General features: G+C 27.5%; 1 protein-coding gene across 1 annotated transcript in view; it reads left to right on the top strand.

The window, feature by feature from the left end:
* The window catches only part of LOC111631920 (uridine diphosphate glucose pyrophosphatase-like), a 51,087-nt gene that overhangs the window by 19,374 nt on the left and 21,519 nt on the right, over positions 1–10,194 (top strand). The window lies entirely within an intron of this gene.

Below are 10,194 nucleotides of genomic sequence, written 5' to 3'. Positions count from 1 at the left end.
GCTGGGCAAAAAGTAATGATAGTGAAGATTAAGATAATTACATTATAGCCAATCTTACCCATTTTCACAGAATGCAAGAATTAGGTCCCCTGTTTCCAGACTAATTAGAGAATTTTTATGTCCAGTCAAACAAGCTATTTTCAATTTGATCAATTTTCTGGAACGTTTACAATCGTTCTATAACCGAACCAATTCAAATTCGAAAATTTTTAAAATTGAAATAGAAAATCTTCCACTTTCAACCACTTTCAAGCCCATATCTCCTGCACCGTTATAGCTATTGAGACGCAACCACCATAGTGCACGAATGGAGACTTGGGGCTACTACCACATACAAACACCATTCATGTGTGATGTGTAGTTTTGGCTGAAAAGTGAAATATAGGGACACACACATCCATTTTTATATATATTTTACTTCAATAATTTATTTTTTATAATTTCTGGAGGATTGCAACTATCTACTACTATCAGAGATTTTATGGAACAGGTTTTCAATGAACATCTACTGATATATTCTTTCATACAATAAACAATATTTATTAAAGAGAGACATTTATTTTGCCCACATTACTATACGAAATATATACTTCTATACATTTGACATAGAAAATTAAGATGGAAAAATGTTGTCATAATAAAATAAATATTCTAGAAAGAAATATTGGTACTATTAAAATATTTATATTCATGAACAAACATTATAAAATATTAAAATATTTTATAATGTTTGTTCATAAATTTTTATAAATATCATAATTTGGATTTTAACAATCTTGTAACTTATGTCACACTTGGTGTATGGTGGTCAATGCATTCTCTGTAATCTTATTGTATTATTTACATAACTGCTTTGCCACATGTTATAGTTATATAGGGTTATAGCCAAGATTATTGTTTATTTTAATTAAAAAGCATATTTCCTTCTATTCGTCTATAATACTGGTGCGATGCATATGGGCCCATCATATCAAAGCCCTAAAAGTCTAATGTTTAATGTGTATGGGATCAAGGGAATCAAGCAATGCACTAGGAGTAAATAACAGGTAGTATCCAAGTTTACTATAAATAAACTTGGATACTACCTCTTTAAACATGAGTAGTGTGTCTAAGAAATGTGCACATGCATCACTCTCATGCTCCAAGGAAAGCCTTAGACCTTATGGGTTGTTAATATCTGTATTGAGTTGTTATATGTCATGTTTACATCTCCAAATTATTAAATGTTTACTTATCATAAACATATGTGTTAATCATACCTGGGTATAATAAGTTATTCCAGAGTTTTAAGAACTAATTCACAAAATACTTATAATAGGAGAGTACCCTTCAGTTTCCATATCTGATCTCATCTTTCATCTATCTAACTCCGTTTTCAAGAGTAATGAAAGATGGATGGACAACAGTGGGAATTTATAAGTCTACAATTTTTTCAAATTGCAGCCCAAAAAATAAACGGGCTCTTCGAAATCAATCACAGTAACCAAGGAGCTGAAATATCAGTGTAGGCTCTGTCACAGATTGTACCTTTACTGAAGAGGGATCAGCAAGAATTCTGATCTGAAATGCATTTAAATAAAATATCAGAATTAATTGTCTTCTGAATAATTTCTGAACTTGGGTGAGCATTGGATTCAAAGGATATAACATTTTGGTTTATTCATCCAAATAACACCTTTTAAGTGGTTATAAAAGTGACTGATGATATCTAGAAAATATTGCTAATTTTAGCTTCATATTATAAATTTGTTAATTTTTTTTAATCAGAATTTTAAAGACCCTAAATATGTTGGCTATGGAAAGCTATTTCATTGAAGTAAAATATTTTTTTTTTACACAAGATCTGAACAAAAGATTATTGTTCAGATCACAAATAGCTTCAATATCTGAACAAAAGATTTTTGTTCAGATATTGAAGCTAAAGAAAGATTTTTTTAATAGCATTAAAAAACATTATCAAATTTAAAAATATCAGTGTTAATGTTTTTTTGAAATTTGTGAAATTTTATGTTATACTGTGTGATATGTTGTTAACATTTCTTTCTATTGAATCTAAGATATGCATTTAAAATATAAAGTGATATAAGTAAACAATTTCTATTAAACAGAAATTATCCATTTTATTTTCTGTATTAATTTACAAATGTAGTAAAATGTCTAAAAACCAATATTTACCAGCAAACTATTTAATGAAAAAAAAAATTTTGTTTGATCACTAACAATGGTTGAAATGTTTGCTTTTTTAATTAAATGGTTTGCTGGTAAATATTGGTTTTTATTTCATTTATTGTAATAACAGTTTGGGAATAATTAAATATAAATTAATTGATTAAATTCTTATTTTAGGAGGAAGTTATAATTTGTCTAAATTTTTTCTAGTGGTACAAGAATGTTTCTTGATGAATTGAAATCATTAAAACTTTAATATGTTTGTATGTGTCTATTTATTATTGCCAATTTATAATGTTGAGATAATTTTATAAATTATAATTTATTTTGTAATATAATGTAGAAAAGACACATATATAATCTATCTTTTACATACACAGACTTGTACTATATTTTTTGGAAAATTTTTTACAATTTACAAGGGAAAATTGAAATAACGTTACTTCCAATTTGTATTGGATATTCATATATAGTTAATTGGGGTCTCCTGCCCCTATGGTTTCCATATCTGCTCTTGTCTTTCATCTATCTAACTCCATTCTCAAGATTAAGGAAAGACAGATGGACAACAGTGTGAATTTATAGGTCTACAATTTTTTCAAATTGCAGCCCAAAAATTAAACTATTTTCTCATTCTTTTCATTGTATGTTGAAAATATGATTATTTTGTATTAGTAAGAAGCTCTTAAAATTTAGCTCATAATGAATTGAAAAAAATAGGTTTTAAACAAACTCAGTTAATCTTTTTTAAAATCCAAAAACAAAATATTTGCATAAAGTTTAAAATTATGATAACTGAAAAGTGAAAAATAGCTCTAAAATTTATATTTTTAGATAAGTAAGTTGTAGATATGTTATAAATTATGTACTGTATATATTGAATGTACCATGAAATATAGGAAAGCAATACTAGGAAGTTCATGCCATGTGTGAACAGGGGCTGTTTTATTGCATGAATAGAAGAAACACATTGGTTAATTTGTTAATGTCAGAATTTAGTGTTGACAATTGAGAAGGTAAAACCCAGTTAAAGAATAATTAAAGGATAATACAAATTACAAGAATTTAATATAGTAGAGTACAGATTATAGGTTTAAATTTCATTACAACTTATGCTGAAATGAGATGGTAACCAGAGTTAGGATTTCTGATATGATTTCGGTACTTGCAAGAATTATCTTTCAAAACTTCTTTTAACTGGATAACAATAACTCACAACACACCATAAAACTTTGGTAACTCCAGAAAAAATTTAATATAAAACAGAAAATATATTTGACAAACATTTTTGATTACATCTGGATCAACTTCAGATCAATGTTCTAAATTGGAATGTGTTAAAGAACAAAATTTAATTTAAAAAGTTTGGAATAATACATAAAGATTTAGAAAATACCAAATGTAAGAATAAAATATTATACAAATAAAGTGAAATTTGATAACATACTTTATGATTTGACAAATAAAAGAAATAAAGTAGTGACAAAAAATGAGGCAATTTGCTAGGATACCTGCTCATACATTGATGTTTTGGGGCACTGTATATATGCTTCTCTATATATAGGATTATCAAAATTAAACTTTTCCAACTCAGAGCTCTGGAGAGTGTTCTAATGCTCGAAATGAAACATTTGGACAACAGTACTTCAGATGATGTGTCGCCATTTATTAAATAAAAAGTATTTGTACAAAAAGTCATTGATAGGTAGTCTTTTAACATGCTAATGACTTTTTGATCCCAGAGCTTCAACAAAGCCTTCAAGATTCATGAAAGACGGTGCACCATCCCACATCCCTCACTCTGTTTACCATGTTTTAAAGCAGACTTTCACGGATGAATAGGTGATCAGTCATTACTTCCCAACAGCTTGACTTCCTTATTTACCTGATTTTGCTCCATATGACTTCTGGCTATGGGATGTTTTGAAAGACCAGGTCTATCATGAAAGATGTGCATATATGTCAGATCTAAAGGACGGAGTTCATCGGCATGTTCTCTTGATTAAAGTGGACTCATTGCATTTAGCAGTGGAAAATATGCTTTTGTGAATGGAGCATATATTGAACATTTGTAAGCTCCAGCACCCATGTATCAGTGACTTCTTGTACAAAATATTTTTATGAGGTGTTTGCATCCTGGTTTCTTTTTATTGGCTATAAGTTATTTCCTGTACTTACAATCAAAAATCGAGCCTGTTACCAGCATGTATCCTATAAAAGATCTTCTCATAAACAATTTTGAATTTTTATGAAGTTCTTCTTCAGGTGGAAATGGAATACTTGAGAAGAACTAAATAAAGAACATTATTTTTGAACTGAAAGACTAAATACGGGTGAACTAAATAAAGAACATTATTTTTGAACTGTAAGACTAAATATCTGCATCCATAATTCCAGTATAATAAGTCCTGTTAATATATAGATTGTACTTGTAATACAAAATAAATTTTAAATAGAGTTATAAAAAAAGGACAAAAAGGCATATTAATTAAGGAATACTTGAGAATTTATAGAAATATATGGAGAAATAGCCAAGAAACAACAATTACAAATAATCTATAGAAGAGGCCCCACCATAGCAGACATCCTAAAAAATGGGAAAGACCCCCAGATCTCGACAGAATGTACAGCATATATTCTATCCCTCTAGTGGATAACAGATGGCAGAAAGAACTCATCTATATTGGTTCTACTAAGCACTCGTTAAATACCAGATTAAAGGAACACCAAGCTGATCTATAACACAGAAGGCTCACTACTGCCTAAATATCTATGCAACAGACCAGGACATAGAAGCGGAACTTGACAAAGCTAAAATCATCACAACCACACCCCACCCTGAGCACATAAAATGGTTAGAAGCTATGGCCATTTATAAAATGAGCCATACAAATACATGCATGAACCAAAAAGAAGAGCTCAGCCTATCACCAGCCTGGCAACTCCTCCTAGACAAATATCCTTAATAATTTATGCCTGTGCACAATGGCACATGTCTATTGGAGCGGAATTCAGCAAACTTTTCGATTTGAAATCTCCTGTTCCATTTTTTCTCAAGTATTCCATTTCCACCTGAAGAAGAACTTCATAAAGTTCAAAAACATTTGTGAGACAATCTTTTATAGGATACACGCCGGTAACAGGTTTGATTTTTGATTGTAAGTGTAGTATTTTTGTGGTGTTAGTAAAGGGTTGGACAGTTATTTCCTGTGTTTCAAAGCAGTTGCAGAACTGTTGAATGAGAGTCTTGACTGATTTGGGCTTGATGGAACAATGGGATAGTATGTGAGCACTGATGTTTTTCTAGTATTTATTATAACAATTTCAACTCTTTCATCAATCATATATCCTGTCTTATGATTTTTACAATGTCATAGACAAAAATGTTGGAAAGAACTATCTCTGTGTGTTATGAACAATACAGAAGCCAGGAAAATGGTATTAATCAAACCTGGTTTTTGCTAAATTGTCAATAATTTCAGTAATAACAGATGTAATTGAAGAAGAATCTGTAGTATTGCATTTATGTATTACATTTGTTGATATATGAATTTTGCTGATCAGTACTGCAGGACAGTGTTACAGAAGCAAGCCAAAGGAGAAACTGTTCAGGTTTCTTGTAGTTACTTTTTGTTCTGTTTTATTAAGAGTGATGGTTTTTCAAATTTAAAATAATTAATTTTATTTTACGTTTCAATTTTATTTTCATGCATGTACAGTACAGTACCATGATTACACCAGAAATCCTGTCTGGGTTACCACCTCATTTGAGCACAAGTTTTACTACTGTCTTTCTGGGAATGGCCAGCAGTTCAAACATAAGTTGTAATGAAATTTCAACTTATAATTCATACTTTATCATATTAAATTCTTGTCATTTGTATTGCCCATTAATTATTCTCTGACTTTGTTTCACTTTTTCAATCATCAATACTAAATAGAGTATACCTTGCCTTACATCGGTAATTGATTCCAGGAAAGCGACGTAAGTCGAATCTACTTGTCACTAGGCTAAACCATAAATTACCATTCCCAGTTCTGTATTTTATTTATTAATGCATTTTTAATAATATATGGTTAATAAGGATCTATTTTAAGCTTACAAACAAATAAATTTTAGTTTTTAATATAGTACAGAAAAAAGTAATCTAAATTTACGAATGCATGTACTGTAAATACAGTATATACTTGTAAATGTATATATTTTAATATGATCTTATGTGCTTTAAATGCTTTTATAGTGATATTACGACTTCAATATTTGTGGCGGACAGACGTAAAGTTGAATAAAATGACTTAAACTTGATTTTATTTTTCCATATACTTTTTTGACAAATGATGAAACTCAAAACAACGTAAGTCAAGGTATACCTGTACTGGCATTAATGAATTAACCTTACATTTTCTATATTTATGCAACAAAGCCCAGCCCCTTCTTACAAACTTTATGAACCTCCCAGCATTGCTTTCCTATGGACAGTTATTTGTGGCACACCCTGTATATATAATTTATTAATGTTATACTTTAGTTTGTTTTATTTTGTCAAGTAACCATCTATTGGTAAACATTTCTTCTGATCAGTTAAAAAGTTTTTTGCTTTACAGTATTTTATCTTATTTTATTTATTACTTTTTCTTAGACAATCAGACTACAGACTAGTATGATATTAAGCATTATTATATAAGATTTATTGTTATTTAGTAAGATTCTAAGGAAATTTGTAGTAGTAATCAACTAATATTGTAGGAGGATCACCTAAAATTTTTCAAAGGGTGAACACTGATTTATAACATAAATGTCTATACATTATATTATAGAAATGTAGATATTATAAACATTGTATTATAACTTAGTAAAAAGATTTAATTGATAATAATAGATATACTATCAATATTTTCAGAACTTAGCCAAAATATATATATATATCAATTCTTTATTGTCCATACATTTTTAATCATGTTGTCACTAAATTTTTAATTGATTAAGGTTATGTAGAAATATAGAAATTAAAAGTTATTTTTAAACATTATAGCTAATTGAAGATATTACTAAAACATAACTGGTTAACAAAAATGAAACCTAAGACCTATCATTAACAGATTGAAGTTTGGTTAGTAAAGTAAAAAAATGATCTCATTAGGGATAAAAAATTTTTATAAGTATGATTATTATTACAATTTAGCATATAATTTGCACATTTCAGTAAGGATTTTAATAATGATTATCTACTTCAGATTATTTTCAATTTTTTTCCAGTTGTGGCTCCTTTTGAGCTTTTCTCAACTTTCTTGGCTTCCCCATCATTTTTTTATTCCTCTAAAATATTCCTCTTTTATTAATACCTATCAATGTAGATGTATTTTCTGATTTCTTGGTGGTTCACAAGTGAAATTAAAAAAATAAACAATTAAGGCTTATATATTTTTATTTATACAAGAGTAATATAGAAAAAAAATAAAGATAATATTAAACATTGGATAAATAAATAAAAAACACAAAAAAGAGAAAGCAAAATTAAAGTATTAAAAATAAATTTACAATTAAAAACAATTTCTTGTTTTTAATTGTAAATTTATTTTATAGTATTAACTTTATTTTTAATACTGAGTAAAGAAGTATAATGAATATTAATAAATTGAACAACAAAGCAAGCATATTAGTGATGAATAAAAATGTTTCTATGAGAAAATTTATTTATTATAAATTAAAAAATCTAAGAATGAAATATATATTTAAAATTAATACAAATTGAAGACTGAATACAAATTCTCCACAAATATTTTTTTTCCAAACATACTTGACTGCTATTGATGCATACAAGAATTGTATACTTCAACAACTAGGGCTGAACTGAAGGGTAGTAAAGTAGAGAAAGCTTTTCCTGCTCTTAGCTTTAATTGTCTGTGATTGCTAATTTCCATGTGCATCTTTCTTGGAAGTTTTGCACCAATAAATAAAACCCTTCTTTTCAGATAGTATTGAATTTGTGGTTTCACTATTCATAAAAAACATAAAATAAAAACTTTTAAATAATGTAAATTCTTAGGATGTAGTATAACTACCCCAGATTTTGTTGTCACTATTGCCTGTCAAAAAAAATTGAATTGTATCATCCCCCTTTCAATTTTCTGCAATTTCCTTTTCATTTATTTCATCCTGTGGCCACCCTTCAGTCGTCTGTGACCCCGAGGGATCTCTTCAGCCCACATTGAGAATGGTTGATCTACTTCATCTTTTAGTATACAGTTAGAAAGTAAATAAATTATTAGAAATATAAGTATTTTATTTTCATTAAATTTTATATTATACAAATATATGTCAATTATTTATAAACTACACAAATGTTTGTTAATTATGAATATACAATTTCAATCAAAATAAGGCTAATTGTTTTTAAAAATTCAGAATAATTTGTATAAATATTATCTCAAAGTCAAGAGTCTGCTGTCAGAGTTACTGCTGTTTACATTTGTTGTAAATGGTAATAAATAATGTAAAATAGTTATGCATAGTGATATAATGAGTTTTCATGAAAAAATCATTTAATATATTTGATTTCATGTAGTATAATAATAATAATAATTTCTTATTAATTAAAATTTTTATGTAGAAAATGTGATATTGTACAGTACCTATCAGTATACCATAATATTAGGATTTCAAGATTGAAAACTTTTATATTGAATAATGAAAATTTTACACACATATTGTTTTCATTATTCTAGCAAATATTACATTATTACACTCATTTATTTTAAATTCCTGAAAATATCTTTTATTTTTTGATAATAAACCATTCCGAGAATATTTAATTTAAATACCATACTTGAATCTTTATACTGTAGATGAATTCTATTACTGTACTTATTTCAAATTTCAAAAGTATAGTTAATGATTTAGCAAACTAAGTAGTATAGATGTGTAATAGATGCTTATATTATGTTAAATGTTGAATTAAAGTTAAAATGCAATAATTTCACAATTTTATTAATCAAATTTATCAAGTTTTTAGCCCTGCTGTCAAATGAATCAAATATTCATTTTAATGAATTGCCTTAATTTATTGTTTTTACCAATTATATTAAAAAATATCAATCTGTTAGATAATTGAAAGTTTTTAAAAAGTGTTTGCAAATATCAAATAGACATGGTATATTTTAATATAAATTTTCTTGTAAATGGACATTGATAAAAAATTAATATCTAAAATACTATGAATTTATAAAGCTAGTATGAAAATTTTTATTCAGACATACATCATAGTTTTAAAATAATTTTATTTAAATCAAATAACATCTTAACATCTAAATAGTAACTTTTAATATATAAAATTGTTAAATATCATTCAATACATAAGTAGATGTTTTAAATCTAAATCAAATAAAATGAAAATTTTTAATTTGAATCAAGTAAAGCTTAAAATTCTATGTATTATATATTATGACTTTATTGCATATTAAGATTTTATTTGATTTAATATATATGCTCTCCACCAGAAATTAGTAGTGGCTTGCCCCTGTACATCATACTTTTCCTTTAACAATAGAGTCGTGCCAGTCATCTATCTAACACCTTCCAGGGGAAAATTTTTGAATTTGAATAAGATGACTTCTGGTTTACGTCGAAAGTTCATGTATAGTTAATCGGGGTCTTCTGCCCCTAAAGTTTCTATATCTGGTCTCGTCTTTCATCTATCTAAATCCATTCTCGAGATTAAGGAAAGACAGATGGAATAAGATTAAATCGTCCTTTTAAAAATACCAATTATTGTACAAAAATTAAAAACAAAAAAATGTTACAACGGTTCTTGACGTACAAAATTTTTGATAAAAGTCCTGTTGAGTAGTAAAACTTTTCCATATTTTTTGCATTAGCTATTAAAAGTTTTAACTAGTTTTCAACTCTAGTCTGTAAACTTAAGTAAAGTTATCCATGAACAAAAATTGATTCCGATTTGTTGAAAATCTAATCCGAGATTCGCTGATTGTGACGACAAAAGTTAAGATTAAGGAAATTGTCTTCGT

The sequence above is a fragment of the Centruroides sculpturatus genome, unplaced genomic scaffold (genome assembly GCF_000671375.1).
Source record: "Centruroides sculpturatus isolate CEXI.00-Female unplaced genomic scaffold, Cexi_2.0 scaffold807, whole genome shotgun sequence".
NCBI lineage: Eukaryota > Metazoa > Arthropoda > Arachnida > Scorpiones > Buthidae > Centruroides > Centruroides sculpturatus.
Note: the sequence above shows the minus strand (reverse complement) of the source record. Positions and strands in the feature narration are given on the sequence as shown.